Source organism: Oryx dammah, unplaced genomic scaffold, assembly GCF_014754425.2.
Source record: "Oryx dammah isolate SB20612 unplaced genomic scaffold, SCBI_Odam_1.1 HiC_scaffold_26, whole genome shotgun sequence".
Classification (NCBI taxonomy): domain Eukaryota; kingdom Metazoa; phylum Chordata; class Mammalia; order Artiodactyla; family Bovidae; genus Oryx; species Oryx dammah.
In genome coordinates this window covers 45,945,498-45,967,371 of record NW_024070210.1, presented here as the reverse complement: position 1 = coordinate 45,967,371, position 21,874 = coordinate 45,945,498, and the positions used below count along the sequence as shown (strand labels likewise).

Sequence of the window (21,874 nt, the reverse complement as noted above, 5' to 3'; positions counted from 1 at the left end):
TGAAAAAATTGGCTTAAAACTCAACATTCAGAAAACTAAGATCATGGCATCTGGTCCCATCACTTCATGGCAAATAGATGGGGAACCAATGGAAACAGTGACAGACTTTATTTTCCTGGGCTCCAAAGTCACTGCAGATGGTGACTGCAGCCATGAAATTAAAGAACGCTTGCTCCTTGGAAAAAAAAGCTATGACCAAACTAGACAGCATATTAAAAAACAGAGACATTACTTTGCTGACAAACGTCCATCTAGTCAGAGCTATGGTTTCCCAGCAGTCATGTATGGATGTGACACTTGAACTATAAAGAAAGCTGAGTGCCAAAGAATGGATGCTTTTGAACTGTGGTGTTGGAGAAGACTTTTGAGAGTACCTTGGACTGCGAGGAGATCAAACTAGTCTATCTTAAAGGAAATCAGTCCTGAATATCATTGGAAGGACTGATGCTGAAGCTGAAACTCCAATACTTTGGCCACCTGATGCAAAGAGCTGGCTCATTGGAAAAAACTCTGGTCCTGGGAAAGGATGAAGACAGGAGGAGAAGGGACAACAGGGGATGAGATGGTTGGATGGCATCACCGACTCGATGGACATGAGTTAGATCAAGCTCTGGGAGTTGGTGATGGACAGGGAAGCCTGGTGTGCTGCAGTCCATGGGGATGCAAGGAGTCAGACGTGACTGAGTGACTGAACTGACTGACTGACTGAACTGAGCAGAAGGATGAAGTTAAGTCAATTGATGTTTGAATGTCACAGGAAAACAATAGAGTTTCTTAGGCGATACTAGCTGTCAGAGTTGGTTGGCACTGTTTGGAATCTATGACCATCAGAGCATCATCTCTCCAATGTGAGAGAAAATGTATCACCTCCATCTCCTCTAAACCTTAACTTTAAAAGCATTGGTATTCAATATAGCAACATAAGGTACTTTCCTTTATTTGGATTTCCCTGGTAGCTCATATGGTAAAGAATCTGCCTCCAATGCAGTAGACCCAGGTCTACTGCAAACATTTAATTTTGAGGAAGTTCAATGTATCGATATTTTTTCTTTCATGGATTGTGCTTTTGGAGTCAAATCTAACAATTCTTTACCTAGATATAATCCTGGAAATTCTCTCATGTTTTCAAAGTAATAAGTTTTTTTCTAAATTTTAAGCTCTCTGTGTGAGTGTACAAGATCATAAGAAAAAAGAAAAAAGAGGGTATGTACCTCCAAAAGCATATTGTTCTGGGTGAAAAACCAGCTCACTTCTCCTGAGTGTTTAAGCATGAATCACCTTTATATACCTTTCACTGAAGACCACAAAGATATGTACTTTAAATGTTATTGTTTTTACAATCATTTTTTCACCACTAATGCAAAGATAACAAAAATAAAAATCAAAAAACATACAACACAATGCAAATTATATCCCTTCACTCACATAGACATCCTAGGTGGGCATGAAGAATGAGGTCGTTATTCTTGTGAGAGCAAATCTGAGTACTGTCAGAGGAGAGGCTTAATTAAGGCTACAGCAACTATAACTATTTAAAGAAGGAGGCTCAGGTCTTGTGGTACTCACATTCTATATTTGATCATGTGGATGCAAATAAATGCCTCATAACCTAATGCAATTCCTGATATATAGAATTCTCTTGACTTGAAGAGGTGATTCAGAGTGTAACTATTATGATGATATTTAATATGGGTTTTAGCCAATAGACACACTCTTCAATAGTATTACAGTAGACATCTCTCAGGGTACCTGTTTAGTTGATGCTTCCTCTCACAGCCTCACCCATGACCTTTCAGAGAACCTGTACATACAGTGTAACTCTGTGACCCTGGTCATCTCTACCGGACCAATGAGTAGAGACCTCGGACAAAATAAGATTTCTATCCCAGAAACTAGAAACTGGGAATGTTGTGGCCCAATGCAGTTTCTGTTTGATGTCAATCAGAATGATCATATGAAGACAGAGATGAGCTGGCTACAGCAATTTAAAGCATAGAAACCCTGTATGCAGAGAGAGACAAAGAAGGATGATCACATATGCAGAAAGGAATAGACTGTAAGTCCTGAAAAGAGGAAAGAAAGCTTTGGCCTTGTATGTTTCAATAAACTACCTACTTTGATTAAATAACTATGAATTCTTCCAATTTTCTTAATTACCCTAAGATACATTGGTAAGTTAAATATTATTTTACAATTTAAGTATATCATAATTAAAATTTCCCCTATACATTTTTCTAATAAACTCTGAAAGACATTGGATATGTGCATGTGCCAGTAGTATATTTTGAGTTATATATGCTTATAATAAAGATTGTATTGATGGAAGCTAGGTGCCCAGCTCCTGGGAAATACTAACCCTCACATGGAATTTTGTGATATTTGAGTGAGATGATGTACAGTCCCTGATAGAGATGTTTAATACTGCTTTTAGAGCAGGAACTGATGAAGGACTTTAAAAAAACATGAGGTGGAAGAATGAGTAAAGAAATTTTTTGCCTCAAAAAATAAAATATTAGCATCAGTTCAGTTCAGTTGCTCAGTTGTGTCCGACTCCTTGCAACCCCATGGACTGCAGCATGCCAGCCTTCGCTGTCTATCACCAACTCCCAGAGCTTGCTCTAACTCATGTCCATTGAGTCAGTGATAACATCCAACCATCTCATCCCTGTCATTCCCTTCTCCTCCTGCCTTCATCCTTTCCCAGGATCAGGGTCTTTTCCAATGAGCCAGCTCTTTGCATCAGGTGGCCAAAGTATTGGAGTTTCAGCTTCAGCATCAGTCCTTTGAATAAATATTCAGGACTGATTTCCTTTAGGATTGACTGGTTTGATCTCCTCGCAGTACAAGGGGCTCTCAAGAGTCTTCTCCAACACTACAGTTCAAAAGCATCCATTCTTTGGCACTCAGCTTTCTTTATAGTTCAAGTGTCACATCCATACATGACTGCTGGGAAAATCATAGCTCTGACTAGATGGACGTTTGTCAGCAAAGTAATGTCTCTGTTTTTTAATATGCTGTCTAGGTTGGTCATAGCTTTTTTTCCCAAGGAGCAAGCATCTTTTAAATTCATGGCTGCAGTCACCATCTGCAGTGACTTTGGAGCCCAGGAAAATAAAGTCTGTCACTGTTTCCATTGGTTCCCCATCTATGTGCCATGAAGTGATGGGCCGGATGCCCTGATCTTAGTTTTTGAATGTTGAGTTTTAAGCCAACTTTTTCACTCTCATCTTTCACTTTCATCAAGAGGCTCTTCAGTTCCTCTTCACTTTCTGCCATAAGGGTGGTGTCATCTGCATATCTGAGGTAACTGATATTTCTCCCAGCAATCTTCATTCCAGCTTGTGCTTCATCCAGCCCAGAATTTTGCATGATGTACTCTGCATATAAGTTAAATAAGCAGGGTGACAACATACAGCCTTGACATACCCCTTTCCCAATTTGGAACCAGTCTATTGTTCCATGTCAAGTTCTAACTTTCTTCTTGACCTGCATACAAATTTCTCAGGAGGCAGGTCAAGTGGTCTGGTATTCCCATCTCCTGAAGAATTTTCCATAGTTTGCTGTGATCCACACAGTCAAAGGTTTTGGCGTAGTCAATAAAGCAGAAGTAGATGTTTTCTGGAATTCTTTTGCTTTTTCTATGATCCAATGGATGTTGGCAATTTCATCTCTGGTTCCTCTGCCTTTTCTAAATCCAGCTAGAACATCTGGAAGTTCATGGTTCACGTACTATTGAAGCCTGGCTTGGAGAATTTTGAGCATTACTTTGCTAGCATCTGCTACTAAGCTAAGTTGCTTCAGTCGTGTCCAACTCTGTGTGACCCCACAGACGGCAGCCTACCAAGCTCCCCGTCCTTGGGTTTCTCCAGGCAGGAACACTGGAGTGGGTTGCCATTTCCTTCTCCAATGCATGAAAGTGAAAGTGAAGTCGCTCAGTCCTGTTCGACTCTTCGCGACCACGTGGACTGCAGCCCACCAGGCTCCTCCGTCCATGGGATTTTCCAGGCAAGAGTACTGGAGTGGGGTGCCATTGCCTTTTCCATGCTAGCATCTGAGATGAGTGCAATTGTGCGGTAGGTTGAACATTTTTTGGCATTGCCCTTATGGGAGCTATGATTAGTGACTACCTTAGTGAAAAGGGGGAAGACTGTTGGGATTTTTCCAGAAGCCAGAGCAAAGGCTATTGCTAGACATATAAAGATATTTGTGTACAACATTTAAGAAAAAATATTCAAATTCTTAAATCTGTTGAATGATATAATAAGCTGCCTCATCAGGTAGTGAGTTCCCTGTAATTTTTGCTGTTGTTTAAATAGTGGTGATCAAGTCAGAGTCACTGTTTTGAGTATGAAATTGGTTAGAAAAATTCTATTTTCCATTTCACAAAAAGTGATTTCACTATTTGAACATCTTAAGGATGTGTACAAAAAAACCCAAAAAGCTATAATGCTTATGAGCTGCTCTTTTAAGATGCTATTCTTTGTTCTAGGGTTTCAGCACCAAAATGAATGAATGAATGAACATGTAAATGAATAATAAATAAGCTGAGACTTCCACATGCATACACATATGCATGATTCACATATCAAATGATAAAGAATTATTTTGCATTTGTTATAAATAACCCCATCTAGTTACAAAAATTAGGTATCAGTTGACTAATATTTAGAAATTAAGTTGAAAGGAAATAAACTTAGGAAAAAAAATGCCTAAAACCAAAGCTTGATTTCAAACATCTTAACTGATCAATAATTTTCTTTTCTTTATTTAAGGTGACTGAGTTTGTTATGTTCAGGATAGTGAGCAATTGATGTTGAAGATAAAACTTGATAGAATGGAGGAATACTGAATTTACAAGTTTTCCAATAAAGCACATAAATAATTATTTCAGTGTTTTTTCCATTAATAAAGTATAAAATCTGGTCTAATATCTTAAAATATTTATTAAAAATTTAGCCATAGTTTGACTTAAGTATTAATAGTATGCATTAAACATAGAATTGTTTTTTTGCAGAATATTTTAATAATATTACAATTTTGTTTACATAATTTTGGGGGGTTCTTTTCCTACAAAGATCAACCTAAACACCTACAAATGTTTTTAATTTCTATCTTTCAGTCCAATCATAAATTTTCAGCTTTGGTATGTTCAGAAGTGAAATGTGATTTGCTAATATAGGAGATAGTGTTTGTAATTTACAAAATGGGTTTTCTAACCTGTTAAACAAGAAAGCTGAGTGCTGAAGAACTGATGTTTTTGAACTGTGGTGTTGGGGAAGACTCTTGAGAGTCCCTTGGACTGCAAGGAGATCCAACCAATCCATTCTAAAGAGATCAGTCCTGGGTGTTCTTTGGAAGGAATGATGCTAAAGCTGAAACTCCAGTACTCTGGCCATCTCATGCGAAGAGTTGACTCATTGGAAAAGACTCTGATGTTGGGAGGGATTGGGGGCAGGAGGAGAAGGGGACGACAGAGGATGAGATGGCTGGATGGCATCACCGACTCGATGGATGTGAGTTTGAGTGAACACTGGGAGTTGGTGATGGACAGGGAGGCCTGGCGTGCTGCAATTCATGGGGTCACAAAGAGTTGGACACAACTGAGTGACTGAACTGAACTGAACTGAAACAAGAAATCAGTTCCATCTCTCCAGTTCATGCCACCCACTAGATATGCCACATAGATTGTTCAGCTACTTTCAGAGAATATACCCCTTTTGAAAAGAGCTCTGTTTTTTTTTTTTTTTACTTAGGAGAGAGTTAGGGAGAGCGGGCAGGTTGGAACTTCTTGAGACTAAATCCATCAATTGAGTGACAGTGCCTACATATTCTTCCCTTCAAATATATCATATGAACTGCATATTACACAATCCAGACAGTCTCAGAAAATCTATACTCATTTCTCGATTCCAAATGTGAAGGTCCCCCTTAAACCTAGAGGACTCCTGGAAGGATTTACAGGGGAAATATAACGAGACTGATTTTCTAACACGTGTTGGACACACAGCTCACATAAACCTTCGGTAGTCCTCTGCAGATTTATATGAGGTGGTACAGGAGAATTCTCCCAGCCATTGAGAGTGACTCTCCTGCTTCTGAGTTATGTCAGGTACATAGGAATCACTCCCAGACACTCTCCCAGGACTACAGCCTTTGGTTTTAAATCCTCAATTTGACACTTTTCTGCATGGTTATTAGAGCTTTAAAGAAATGTATCTGGACTCTCAGCCAGCTTAGAGAAAGCAATTTTCCTTTGGACTATCACCTCCATAAGATGGTACTGGTGGGGTGTGTTAGTAACCTATTCTTCCCCTGTATTTAGGAAATATTTCATGAACATTATTTTCTTAATATGTGAGACAGTTTAGAAATAAAGGGGAACAAGAGTATCAGTAATTTATTTGTAAAATAATTCCAAGTGGTTTTATTAGTGTTTGGTTTTTTTTTTAACTTGGGGCTAATATTTTCTTTTGATTTTTTTCCCTTCCTTTCTTCTTATCTCTTGGTTCATTCTTAGTCTCTTTCAAGTTGTCCTTATCTTTGGCCTGTTTGTTAATGTTGCTTCTGGGGTGAGCTCATCCTTTCTGGTGACTTCCAAGCACAGCGACTATATGCTGACACTATCCCCATCTGCATCTCCAGACCAGAACAAGTCCTGCTTCTGAGATGGTAGAGACATTCATGACCTGACCTCCCACTAGCACCTCAAAGTAAAAATCAAATTTACTCCCTTTCCCATCCCTTGCTTTCCAAGTCTTTGCAAACAGTGCTGATCTCTTATTTTCCTTTATGTTCTGCATGCACTTGCCAAATTTTGTCAGTTCTACCTCTATGATAAATCCCAAATGCATCCAATATTCTCCATTCCAAACAGAATATTATCATTGTTAAAAGTACTTGCTTTGAACTAACACTTGCCTGGATTTCTGTTTTTTACTACTTGCATAAACACAGACTTATGAGCCTCAGCTTTGTTTTGTTTTTCATCTGAAATCCAAAATAACAATACCTATCCAACGGTGTTGACATAAGTAATAAATCAGATAATGCAGTTTACTTGCTCAGCACAGTCTGACATATAATTAATGCTCAATAAATGTCTTTATCTTTCCACATGATAGATACAGGGTTATCTGTTCTAGGCTAACTGCTGCAAAGCTTTCTATAACCTTCTTGCTTCAGGTCTTACCCATTTTAATACGTTCATCTTCCACATTGCAGTAGTGGTGTATTTTTCAAAATATAAGCTGAATCAAGTCGTTTCTCTTCTTAAGCCCCTTGATTTACTTCATAGAATTTTTAAAATAATGGTCAAATTTCTTCTTGAAGAGAGGGAAAACAGTCCTCTCTTACTTTGCAAATGAGACTGCTCATTAGTACAGCCCCATGGAGAACAATTTGACACAGTCTGCCAACATGTTATGGAGAAGGCAATGGCACCCCACTCCAGTACTCTTGCCTGGAAAATCCTATGGATGGAGGAGCCTGATAGGCTGCAGTCCATGGGGTTGCTAAGAGTCGGACATGACCGAGGACTTCACTTTCACTTTTCACTTTCATACATTGGAGAAGGAAATGGCAACCCACTCCAGTGTTCTTGCCTGGAGAATCCCAGGGATGGGGGAGCCTGGTGGGCTTCCGTCTATGGGGTCGCACAGAGTTGGACATGACTGAAGGTACTTAGCAGCAGCAGCAGCCAACATGTTAATGCAAATGCCCCTTGATTCCAGAATTCTGTCTTCTTGGAATTTAGCATAGATAAATATATTAGAAATTACTTAGGTACAAGTTTATTCTTTACAGCATTATTTGTAAGGGTAGAAGGTTAGAAACAAGCTAATGGTTAATCAGCAAGTGAATGGTCAAATAAATCGTGGTGTAGGTATAAACTGGAATACTATATGCAGTGTTTACAACTGATAAGATGTGGCCAAAACTCCAAATTATGTTATGTCAAAAAGCAAGGTTCAGAACTATGCATAATGCACCTTATTCTTTAATTTTATTGGAACAGAGTGTTAGGAATATATATTGATACCAGTACAATACTGTATATGTATTCAGTAACTATGGAAAGACAGACAAGAAACCATTCATAAAATTTTCTTTCCAGAAAGAGAAATGAGTAGTTTCTCCAGTAGAGAAATGAGTAGAAATGAGTAGTAAGGAAAAAGACAGAAGGAAAACTTTTCATTGTATATCCTTGAACACATTTTGTTCTGTGTACATGTATTCAAAAAAATGAATGATTAAAACTAGAAACATACATCCTTCATGATAGGTTCCTTCCAACTTCTTCAAAAGCTGCCTAAGCTCCCCACGTGCTCTCTTTCTCATGGTTTCCTTGCTGGGAACATCTTCCCCTCTCGTCCCTCCATTGTGCCTAACTATGCCAATCAAGGTTTTATTTCTCCACCGCATTTCCCAAAACCTTTTCTGGGCTGTTAAGATTGACTTAAATGTTTTTCCTACATACCTCAAAGCACTCAGCAGTTACTTCGGAAAATTCTGTGAGACTGTTGACTATCTAAGTAAATCTTAAAAAGGTGTGTACTTGAGCCCAGTGCTAGATCTGTTGGTTCAGACTCTAGACTTGTGGACCCCTGGAATTTTCATTTTTCATAAGTGCCTTCTTTGTTTTTCAGGGCAGTAAGTTTTCTATTGTACTTAACCTGCTCTCTAGTCTGTCTCCTTCCACTAGGTTGTCAGCAGGACTTGTGTCTTCATGATTTTGTGCACCTAGCAGAGAGATTTGAAAACAGGGGTGTTCAGTAAATATTAAAAGAATGAATGCCATCCTCCTGAATAGGTCTTTGTCTAGACCAGCAAATATCATTCTTATAATACCAAATATAGATACTGATGGTAAACTTATCTTAAGGCATACAATCTCAGACACAGAACCTGGAGTCAAAACCAGGCCTCCTATTTCCTTTATCAATCTTCTTTTGGGCTGTGTAGTTGAGCTGGGAATAATTTTTTTTAAGTTAAATTTTAAATTCTAGTTATTTAAATTTTAGTAAAGAATGCATAAGAAATATATAATATACAGCATGTCTACCAGGTAATTTGCAAGATATCTTTAGACAATTCTAGATATGAGAGCATAGTATACAGCTAAGAAATTTAGATAAACATTTTTACAGATTTAATTTTTTAATGTAAAAATTTAAATTGTAAAAAAGTTGACATTTCAGGTTTATTTTCATAATAATATATAATTACTCCCCATATGAATTTTACTCCCCCCAAAATAATTATTGTATTAGACAATCGTAGCCATGCCACAATGATAGCCATTAGACACCTGGTTTATTAAACACTGTTGCAGATAAAGGTGCCAGAAATAAATTAATGACTGTTATAACAGCTGGGCTTTCTTGCTTACAAGAAAAATACCTTGACATATTTTTTGACTCTGTGATTGGTCTACATTTCAAGGATATAAATTAATCTTCAGAAGATCCTAAAGAATATCTTCCCTGGACACTTCACTTATACATCAAGTTGGCCGTGTTAGCAATCTAATCACAAACCTGTAATTCAGTGGACAACAATTTCTTATTGTGAACAGCATAGCAGCTTTTACTATCATTTAGGTCAGCCCAAGATTGCTGATGCACCGTATGTTTCAGGCCAGGGATGATGGATGGCTAGCTCTGATGCCCATCCCTAAGTGATTGGAAAGATTGAAGACACACAGTTCACTTCAGCTTGCTTACTATTACATCAAGTAATCAGTGTGATAGGCAAGCCTGTGCTTTTTATATCATCCAACCAACTTTATGCAGGAACATTATTTCACATTAAAAAAAAAACTTAAGAATTGTATCCAGATGACATTCCCATACTAGATCAAACAGCTCCACCTCACACCTGAGTGTTAATGAATATTTTATTAATACTTTGTTATGAGGCAGATCTTGCTTTTCTTTATTTTAATAGCTCAAATAACATATACATGTCACTGAAGTTATAAGTGAAAGATGCCAATTTGTTTCCTTTAAACTTTACTCAGGTCAGAAAAAAGAGGCTGTTAAGATAATTTCATATTTTTTATGCCTAATTTCCAATTTAATAAATTAGACTGCCTGTTAACTTTAAAGTTCTAAAGATTTGTCTTTGCTGAAATGAATCTACATAAATACAGTTTTCTGAAACCCCTCTTGTGTGGAAAATGTTTTTTGAAACTGATGAAAAAAAACCAAATGTATATCTTAAATTGTCAATTTTGCACTAAGGTCATAAATCACTGAGATAAATTTAACAATATTCCTTTGCTTTTTATTGTTTCAGGCACTATAATTTATAACTTCAAGCAAAACATCTCATGGATTAATTAAATGTATTTTGCTATGATTTAAGTAACTTAGAGAACACAAAGCATAGAAGACCTTAAAATTGTTCATAATTGCTCATTTACTTACTAAGCAATGTCATGATGTAAGTTTCTTTGACTTTTAGAATACTTACATTGCCTGCCATCACAGACCAAGTCTAATTTCAGCTTTGTAGAAAAAAGAATGCTGAGGTCCATTTATCTCTTGGGAAGGGCTTGCAGTAGGGTTTAGGAAATCACTTCTTGCTTGATGTTCTATCTTATTATCAGTTCTAATTAACATAGTTTATACATGATTACCCTCTGTCTTTTCTTATGTACCTTTTTCTATTTACATAAATAATTTGAGGAAGCTCATAACGAAGACAAGTAACATGATAAGATCCATTACGATTAATGCAGCCTAGTGATCCTTAAAGCTTTGTCCAGCAGCATCAGCGTCACTTGGGATTTCCCCAGAAATAAAAAGTATTGGTGCTCCCAAACAAAGCTTACTGAATCAGCAGCCTGTGTTCTAAGTCTCACCAAATGATTCTAACTCATGCTAAAATCTGAGCCCCACTCATCGTTCTAGGGTCTGTTAAAGGTAAGAATCAAAAATTGCAGGGGGTGTGTGTGTGTGTCTCAGGAAGAGAGGTGACAATTAAGAGAAAACTATTTTATAGGTGGTGAAAAGCTGCAAGAGTTAAATACACAAAGAGGTTTAAGAGTGTAAGCTTTGTAGTCAGAGACAGGTATTTGGATTCCTGAGTGTTCTGCTACTAATGAGCTGTCTGACCTTGACCCATTTGTTCAGCTCCTCCTACTCTTCGTTTCCTTACAGGTAAAATGGGCAAATAGCGTTGTTGCTTTCAGAGCTAAGTAAAAACAATGTATAAGAAAAGCTTACTGCAGTGACTAGCATGAGATATATGTATATTACTTTTTAATTTACTGTTTGTTGCCCTAAAAAATGATAATATATACTATAATATACACCATTTGCAACAACATGGGTGGACCTTGAGAATGTTATGCCAAGTGAAATAAGATAGAAAGAGAAAGACAAATACTGTTTAATATTGATTATATGCAGATTCTTAAAAGAAAGTCAGACTCAGAGTAGAAAAGTGGTTGCCAGGGTCTGGGGCATGTTGAGGGGACAGGGAGAACTTGGTAGAAGGTAAAAGCTTTCAGTTATAAGATGAGTACAGTCTGAAGAGCTCCAGAGTATGGTGACGATAGTGATAACTGCATTGCATAATTGAAATTTTCTAAGGCCGTAGAACTTAAATGTTCTCACTAAAAAAAAAAATAAAAGCAAAAAGAAAAATATGTGAGGTGATGGATGAGTTAATGAACCAGATGGTGGAAATCTTTTCACAGTGGATAGGAATATCAAATCACCACAATGTACACTAAATATCCTTCATTTTTGTCAATTATACCTCAGTAAGGCTGAAATGAAAACATAATTTACCTGAGAAGATGCATGTGATTACTAGAGCTTCCTGGTAGCTACTGAAAAAACAATGAACACAACAGGATATATAGCTTTTGACTGGAATGGTGGAGCTTTGAAAAAAACACCAGTTCTTAGATCCTCCTGTCAGAAATGCTGATTAATAATTGGTCTATAGTGGAACTCTGGCATCTCTGTTTTTTTTTTAGATATCCTCAGGTAAACCTAAAATGCAGACAGGATTGAGAACTACTGTATTAAAGCAGCACTTTTTCAAGCATGATTGTGCATTCAAATCACCCAAGAAACTTGCTAAAATGCATAGTTCTTACTTTTGTGGGTTAACGGCCAAGATAGTCTAAGAATTCAGCAGGTGACAGGTATTCTGATTAATAAGGAATTCAGGTATTGGGAAATATGCAGATACCTATGTAGAACCAACCATTTTTTCCCATTCAGCTTTAAGAGAAAATACTAGAGCCAGAATGCAGCAAAACATGTACTTGTTTTATGTGGAGAAATACTCTCATTGCTGATAGCCTTACACAAAGTAAAGCTAGTTTATACTTTGATTATGCTTTATACTTACTTTGATTTATATTTTTATATTTAAGATATGAATTTGGTTCTGGAAAGAGTAATAGCTTTCAGTATCTTCAGGAAAGCTTCTCAGGAAATTTAAAGATATGGTACATCTTTTTTCTTTTACAATTTTTACAAAATTCCTAATTTTCTGGAAGGGAAGAGATTTAATATTAGGTTTTGGTTACACACTTAAGTTTTAGAAATAATATACCCTTATCAGAATTAATTTTGGATGAAGTCTTTTTTGTTTAATGTGTAATATCATTTTATGCATTTATTAAAGAAAGAAGTCGAGGTGCTCTGAACAATGCCATCAAATCAAAATCAAATAATATAACTCTAAAATGTCAATAAAGGGATAGAAGATTTATAATGTTTTAACCTCACATGAAGGAATATGGTAATAACATCTTTAGAGAGGGAACTCTATTTGAGAATGATGTATAAAGAAATAGTGTGGAAGAATATTACCTTTTAAAATGATTCTAGAGCAAGTCTCTCCTCACTCATTCAATTTCTCTCTCTCTCCGTCCCTCCCTCTTTTTCTCTGTCTCTCTCAAGGACATATACATAAGAATAATTATAAAAGAATGTAGAATGACTATTTTGACATTAAGAAGTTTAGCTGACAAGAGATGAAGAAAGCTAGAGATAAAAAAAAAAGCACAAGGTGAAAATAATAAATACAACATTTTGATTCTTTGGGGAAACTATCACCTTGTAAATTAGGGTCACAGTACTGAACATCCTTGATTGCAACTCTGGAGTTATAGCATGTGAATGAAGAAAGCAGTGGGTCAGCATGGGGAGCCTACCTTAACATTCTTCATTTATTAACTTTGGCTAAAAGAGTTGCTGGTAAGGACAAGTAAAGTATTGGAGCTTTTAATCAGTGTGGTCTTTTGTACTTTATAGTAAGCCTTTTTAAAAAAGTAAAAATGGCAGAGTGTATGTTAAATGCGATGGCTGGTTGGCCAAGTCAACCGTGTGCATCAGAAAGTGGCAGAATATGGAGCAAGGTGCAACCTCAGTCTGAGCCATAATAAAGTAGCTGTTCATCTGTGGTCGGAGAGCACCATGAAAGACCTTGAGTTCCTTCACTTTATTTTGCAGAAAGCCATCGGACAGCTTTGCATCATCTAGCTCTATCAATCAAGGACCTCAACCGCTGCTTGCTGCTGAAAGCTTTCCTGTTTGGCTCTGTTTTTTCACAGACAGCTCAATAACTTGTCTGTGGAGCTGTGATAAATGTGCCATGTGCTTCTAAACTGTCTCTTTAACACTGGACTGCATTTCAACTTGTAATGCTTGTGACTAATTGCTTGTATCAAAGCCTTTTTATTTATTTGTAATGATTATCCAATAGGCTTATCATTTATGTTTCTCACTTTTCTTTATGAAGTGGTTTTATTTTAAAGTTGCACACAGCCAACTGTCAGCTAACTTCTAAAGTAGCAGCTCTTGCTCAATGAATAAGCTGTCAAGTTAAGAGAATGTAATTGGCAAACCCTAGTATATAACCTGGAGAAGGCAATGGCACCCCACTCCAGTACTCTTGCCTGGAAAATCCCATGGATGGAGGAGCCTGATTGGCTGCAGTCCATGAGGTCGCTAAGAGTCAGACACGACTGAGCGACTTCACTTTGACTTTTCAGTTTTATGCATTGGAGAAGGAAATGGCAACCCACTCCGGTGTTCTTGCCTGGAGAATCCCAGGGACGGGGGACCCTGGTGGGCTGCCTTCTGTGGGGTCGCACAGAGTCGGACACAACTGAAGCGACTTAGCAGCAGCAGCAGCAACAGTATATAACCAGAACAAGTACAAACGCCTAATGATTTTTCTTCTCTTTTTGTGATTGCTGTATATCAGCTATACTTTTAAACACCAACTTTATGGCCGCCTACTATGGCTGTCGGAACAAAAATTTCCTGGTAGTTTTGTCCTCTTGTGTAAGAACAGTAGTCAGGATCACAAAACCTTCTTATCTGGGCACAATTGCCACTTTCTGCTAAGGAGGCCCAGAATAGAGCTATTATGGTAAATGAATAACTTCTCACTTTGAAAGAAGGTGGTTTTTTTCAGATCAGGTTGGAGGTCAGTGACAGGGCAAGGAAAGGAAGCTCATATTGCAGCTGTCTGCAAATGAGCTTTTCCTACAGATACTGTAAGGAAAAATAAGAGCCTATTGGGGAGGCTGATCTTTACCTAATCTCTAAAAGCATATTTTAAAAAGAAAGGAAAACCTGTCTTTCTTCTTAAATTTTCACTGTTTAAAAAATCCATCCATTTGTCATCATTAAAGATCGTTTATATTTGGAGTGAAAAGTATTTCTTTTTCTATTCCTTGGCTAAAAGAAAAAGGAAATAGCATGACATATTTGTCATGTCCTTCAACCCTTAAAATGTGCTAACATTCAAGAAGAAAAAATATACTAAATTATAAGTAAATATCCTATTTAAGGTTGCTATAGCTTTTTGGCTATATTTCTGTTGGCTAAATGTTTGATTTTATTCAGACATTGATAAATGGAAGTGATAACTGCTTATCTGCATGCCTGCAGAGAGATTCTAACTCTCCAAGAAAGTGGATTTAATAAAAATTATAAATGTTTTAAGTATACAAATACAGTAATGTAAAAAAAGTAGAATGCCCAATTTTTAAAAGGCAAGAAAAAAGTATCATTAAGAGACTTTTATTCTGAAGTCATTTTCTTGCCTCACATTAAAAAGAAAATCCTATCATAGAAATGAAATCAAAAGGCACATGTCATTTACTACTATGAATCAGAATATGCTAGCTTTATACATTGGCTCAGTTGAAGGAAGAAGCTGCACATAAAATCAAGAAACCATCTACATAAGGTTTTGGAATGCATTAAAAGATCCTCTCTTATACAGGAACATAGTGGGTAGACTTTAACTTTTCTGAATTTATAAATTAGGAAATCAATTCAACATTCCATTAAACATACTTTAATGGAATGTTGAATTGCTAAATCATCATTTTGAGAAGTAATCAAATAATCCTGTTCTTCCTTCACTTCACCCCTAAAGTCATTTCCCTAAGGATCAAAGATAGACAGTAGTATCTATGGAATAATACTTATTGAGATTTCAATTGTCTAATGAAATTTGATACATAGAATTTGCTTTATAGCCATTCTTTTTCAGAATTTATTTTTGCTTTTTTTTTTTAAATTCAGGGATATCTTATTCTATTCTTCTAACTTGGTTTGGCTTGAATAGTTGGTGTAGGCTGGAGCAATTACAAAAAATTGCTAGGTGACAGGAAGAGAGAATCTGGAGTTAAATATGTCATGGATAATGTTCAAAATATGGATAATTAAGGGTATAACATTATAGGATAATTGTTTGCTATTAATAGTTGGGAAGACATTAAAATTGAAATTGATGTCTATGATAAATTGCTAATATAGACTGAGGGGTAGATTTCAGAACACATCTATGGTAGAAGTGGAGCAGTGTCAATCAGTATCTCTGGAAAGATAATGGATTGGGCTCTTGGCCTGAGCTCTACCCACTTCTTCATAGTTCCACCATTGCTACTATTTCATCATCATTAAGGGAAGATGTCAGTTTTACTCACGATTCTATATAATCCAGATACAATAGGGATGATTCTGGGACCATTTTCTTTCTTCAGGTTTATATACCAGGGATGTCTATTTTGTTTAAGTCAGTCTCACCGAAGACTTTGAAGTTCATGCAAAATAAATTTACATATAGTGCTTCCTACTTGAGACACTCTTATTAAAGGCATCAGTCAACTTGTTTCTCCAAGATTATCTGATAGGTCAGAAAAATTCAGTGAATGATGAAACAATGTGGCTTCTTCCATGGAACCATGGAAAACAGGGAAGAACTACCTAAGGTTAGAAAACTAACTATACTGCACTGTAAGTGTTCATCTTGCTCTGACTCATGTGTGGCAGTCCCTCGTGGCATCTAAGCTCTCTGCATAGCCTGATAATCTAAAAGTTAAAGAAGTAAATTACCTTTTAAACTGTAGTTTTTTATTCTGGCTGAGGCAACCTTGGCATTATCCATTGGTTAATTGTTGAAGTGGATTTCTACTGTTAATAAATCTTTCGTTCCTGTTTTCTTTTTGACCTGTAGAGAGTGAAACTTCTTTTCCTTGTTGCTCTAATAACCTCAATTTCTTCAGGTTATTGTGTGGGTTTACTACACATGTATGTTTTTATTTATATATTGTATTGTCATATATTATATGACATTAGTCAGTAACTTTTCTACATTTGCCTAGTATATTTCACACCAATAACTTATTTTTTCCAAAGACCTGATTTATGTATGTTTTGAACCATGTTGTAGAATATCGATAATAACAATCTATCTTTTTTGTCTTACTTTAGATGACTTGTTTGGCCTGCTATTGTGAATCAAATCCAGTCAAGATATTGCATTTTGAATCATCAGAAAATATTCTCTATGATTTCCCAAAGCAATTATATTTATTCTTTGAACTTTTATCAGGATAGACAGTTTACTGGACTGGGTTCATCAGATAATTGCCAGCTAGTGCCAAGACAAGCTTCTTCACATGGGTGATTTGGGTGATATAGGTGACAGTTGATAAGTCAGTTCCATCCATCCATGTACAGGAACACTGCTGAATGTCACCCTTGCTGATTTCCAGACCTTAATGCTTCTAGAAACACATGTGAATTCTATGAAGCACTTTATGGAAAAAAGTGACTTCTTTGTATAAAAATAGTAAGTAACAAAAAATGAAATGGGAGCCTTAGTTCTAAAGCAGTTTTCTATCTTATAGTTTTTTTCCTATGCTGAAAAGTTTAAATGGTTTTATCATCATAACCCATATTCTCATACAAATGTTAATTTAGTCACTGTTATTAATTAACTACTAGTAAAATGTTTTCTTCAAGAGATGGATATTGTATGAGCCTCACTTATACACTGCCTCTTCATTATGCCTTTGTTAAACATCTACATTGGCAAGTAAAGGAGAGCATTATTATTTGTTTTCTCCATAGAGAAATGCTAGAATATATTCTGATCCATTTATCTGTAAGGAAAAAGTGTTTAAAAATGTAGTGTACATTTTTATTTTGAAATCAAAATGTGTATTACGGTGAAAGATATCAGAGTAACAATAGAGAAACAGATTGAAGCTTTAGTTCTTTTCTCTATTTGTTAAAGATAATTACCTCATTCATTTTGTCTTCCTTTTTTTGTAAGCTTAAAATAATCGCCCTTTTTCTGAAGGAGTACTGTAAGACTTTTAGGTAATGGATGTAAAACCCTTTGTGTTTTTTGCAAAGTAATACTATCACAAAGGGATGGAAAACAGTTTTTAAATTGCAAACTATGGATCCAGCAAAATTATCAAATAAGTGGTCTGAATGTAAAACAAATAAACTAAGCCTCGTTTTAATGTATTTGCTTTGTGGGTGATAGGGTGGGAGTGTGGGAAGGTTGAGAAGAATATGAAATATTAGATGGTTTTTAGTTACATTAACATGGATTAGAAACTACACAGAATACCACAAATGAGAAATGTATTTAGTGAACTGTGAATTAGAGAGAGAATAAAAGTGGAAAGTAGTGAATGAACCAAAAATGGAAAAACAAATACACATCCAAAAAGACAGTGATTTTACTTGTGATATTTTAATGTATTAGAGCTAAAATCTCCAACTATATCTTGCCTTTTATTAATTACAGGAATAAATCAGGATATTATCTTTAATCTGCTTTATTGCCCTGATAGGAATCCCTGGTGGCCCAGTGGTAAAGAATACACCTCCAGTGCTGGAGACGTGGGTTTGGAAGGGAAGGGAAGGTAGGGAAGATCCCCTGGGTAGGGAAGATCCCCTGGGTAGGGAAGATCCCCTGGAGAAGGAAATGGCAATCCACTCCAGTATTCTTGCCTGGGAAATCCCATGGACAGGCTATAATCCATGGGGTTGCAAGAGTCGGACATGACTTAGTGACTAAACCACCACCATTGCCCAAGTAAAATTAAGTCTACGGCCAGAGGTTCCTCACCCCTGCTCTTGACATTTAACGTGGAATTCTTTTCACTTTCACCAGTGAAAAGAAACTACTAAGCTCTGTTTAGTAGTTCAAAATCTACTAACGAAGTCATTTTGGACCAGATTTGTTTTACAGTTTTGCCAGATGAAAACAAATTTAATTATCATCTTGTTAACCTGGCTTTACTTTGCTTTGTTTTTGAGTAGGTGGATTGGACCATTTGCCGCTTCCTCGCCCTGCACCCCTACCCCTAATGGTTCCTTTGGTGTATAACCTCAGATACCTATTTTTCTGTTTCTGCCCCGCCCCCACCGACCTTTCCCATCTTTCCCCGGCTCTCTCTACTGTTCTCTCCTCTGTGTCTCTATCTTTCTCTCACACATTGCTTTCCCCTCTGTCTGTGTCTGCACTCAAACCTCTGTGTCAATATGCAGTTTCCTTACTTTTCTGGCATTTTTCTTTTCTGTCATAACTGGCTTCACAGTGTGGAAAAAGGAGAAAACCTCAGGAATTGGTAGTAAAAGTCATCTAGTATTAACCCTGCTATTCTTTATGACTTCATCTCAAATCAGTCCCTTAGTATCTTCACATCAGTTTTCTAAACTCCCAAACAAAAATCTAATATCTGCCCTATATCCAGTGGTATGATGGAAAGAGCTACCACCAGGTCATGAGAGTCAACTGTGTATATCTCTTCTTGATTCCATGATTAGTGACATCACTTGGAACCTTGAAGTTGGTTATGGTGGGAGTATCACACCATGAAAATGAGCAAATGGTTCAAATTAGTGTTTTGTTTATTTGTTTTCAAGACCAGATTGTTAACCATTTATCAGCACACAACTGCAAATATTTCACATGAGGGTGTAGTGAGGCTAAAATGAAAAGAAATGTGAAGTGCTTTAATGAGACAAAGAAGTGCTTCCCAATATTCACCAGGTGTCATTTTATTCTTGTCAAGCCTATCAACTCATTTCCTTTCCTTTCTGTATAACAATCCAGCTGGTATATGCTTACATAGAAGCAGTGTTTCATATTATTAATTAGAATATGTCCTCACCATAAATCTAGATCATGTGCTTCTGCTTTAGAAAATTTGCAGCTTTGTAGAAAAGTTCAATATGCACGAGAAAATATTTTCACATAACAAGGATGCCTATGAAGACCTTGCATACCAAAAGTGTTCAATATGTATTTATTCAGTTGAATAAAGTTGAATTAAGTTTGATATCAATTGAATAATAACTAGCTTTGGCTACCATTTGCCTTTTAATTTTCAGCACATATTGGGAATTGTGATGAATTTATAGTAAGATCTTCTTCAAATCCTCCAATAATAATTTATTTCTCCCTAATTTATAGTAAATAACAAAAAATGGCTTAAACACTTCCTACTCACCGGTGTTGTGTTACTGTGAGGGGAGATAATGTTATTTTACTAAGTGGCCCTTCTGCAATTCACAAATTGGCAAGAGTTTAATATGAAGAGTGAAGAAGAATATCATTTTCAGTTGAAAGCTGAAAGGGGAGCTAGTAAGAGAAATGTAATTAGCTAAACTGGAACCTGACCAGACCCCTGACATTTTTTTTATTTAAAAGAATATGAAGTAAACACAAATTAAATGCACTATGAATATTCTTAAAGAAGTCAAAACAAGGACATATTAAAGGATATTTATTAGAATAATGCAAGCATTTACCAAGCTGACTTTATAAGAACTGATTTTTCCCAAAAGCAGTGCTGAAACAATTTAAACATTAAAGTCACAGGACAGATAGTTTAGTTTAAAACCATATTTCTGTTTTTATTTTTGTTGAAACTTTAAACTTTCTAGATTAGATCACTATGTCATTCAAGAAAGCTTAAGCATTTTAACTAATTACTATATCAGAAATATCTATATAGCTTAATACTGTGTACATCTCAATTCTTTATCCAAAAATGAGGACTATTTGCAGTAAAATGAAGGACAAAAGTCACATCTTTAGAGATGAGTAGGTTCACTCCTATATTCAGAAACTTCTTCTGAAATCATCTTACTGATAATACAAATAAATAGAGCAAAAGCAACTTTTATTTTTTTTATAGTACTAAAATAATAAAGAAAATCGGAATTAGGAGAAAAAAATTAGCCATTGCTTAGGTTTCTACTAAATTTTACACCTACATAAAAGCCATAAAAACCAAGAAAGACAATAGAAATATTTCTATAAATATCTCTTTCCATAACACAACAGCTTTAAAAACCTATTCTCTCTCTCATGCTACATAACATGAAAATACGGCAGCACCTACAGCCTGGGCTGAGGCAGCTCATTAGCTGAGCTGTCTGTGTGTGTCTGTCTGCCATCAGCATCTGGTGAAAGGGGAAACACTGACCCTGCCAGATTTGGGTCATGAGGTCAACAGGTCTCATTTATTATTCAAAATTGCTTTCTGACCTTTTATCTACTAGGTCAAAGGATGTTGTATTCTAGTTAGTTGAATTTTTTAATGATGAAGCCACTATCCTACCAGATAATAAAATTATTTCTCCCTTCTATGGGATTATGATATTCTCTTCACCTATCTGAAAATGTAATATTCTGAATCATTGGCTGTGGAAATATCCTCAAAAGGAAGTCATTAGTTTCTATTTTTCTTTTTTTTTATAAGATATCTAGAGATTTTAATGATATTGACTGTTGACAGTGGTTGTAGTCATTTTCTTGGGTGTGATTTGAACCTCTCATTCTGCGTTTGGAATTCCACCACTTCCTGTGGCGCTCCTGTACTCCACAGACAGTAATATGCACCATGCTGACCCTCCCTGAGTTTGAGTAATCATACTATATATTTCCAAAACAAAAGAGGGTGAAATCAAATGTCATTAGATTTTTACTGGTTAACATTTGTTTCAGGAAGAGAAATAAGTGGCAGACAGATGTGCAGCATGTCTTCCAACTCAGAGGATGTTTGGGAGCATTTTATATTGCACTGGTTCTTTAACATTCAACAAGAAGAGTTTTCTAAACCAGTTCATTACTTTCTATGTCTCATAATGCACAGGAAAGAGAAGCAGCTTAAAACCCACCAGAGAATAGATTTGAAAATATTTGAACATCTAGTTCTATACTATAAAATTAAATATAAACATTTAGCAAGCAATTTTGCAGAAAACTGAGACTCCTTTAATAGATTGTTTAGTTGTGCAGATAGACAATGTTTCTAAAGAGTGATTTTATCTTTTGTAAAACAAAAAGTCAAAGGTCACATTGGTGCTGCCCTTGGAGCAGACATATGAGATGTGACCATGTGCTTTGTGACACAGTGTATGATGATTACCGCTGACAAGCTAGTAAACAAATATTGGAGAATACGTGGCATTCATGAGCCCAGTGAGGGCTCATGTAATGTACTATACAGATAAAGTTACAACTCTAACTTTGGCATCATTATGAAATTACTTGCTATGACTCTGCCTTTGTG

The 21,874-nt window shown here is 36.2% G+C and overlaps 1 protein-coding gene across 1 annotated transcript in view; it reads left to right on the top strand.

Moving 5' to 3' along the window:
* The window catches only part of WDR72 (WD repeat domain 72), a 197,778-nt gene that overhangs the window by 147,004 nt on the left and 28,900 nt on the right, over positions 1–21,874 (top strand). The gene's annotated exons all lie outside the window — the stretch shown is intronic.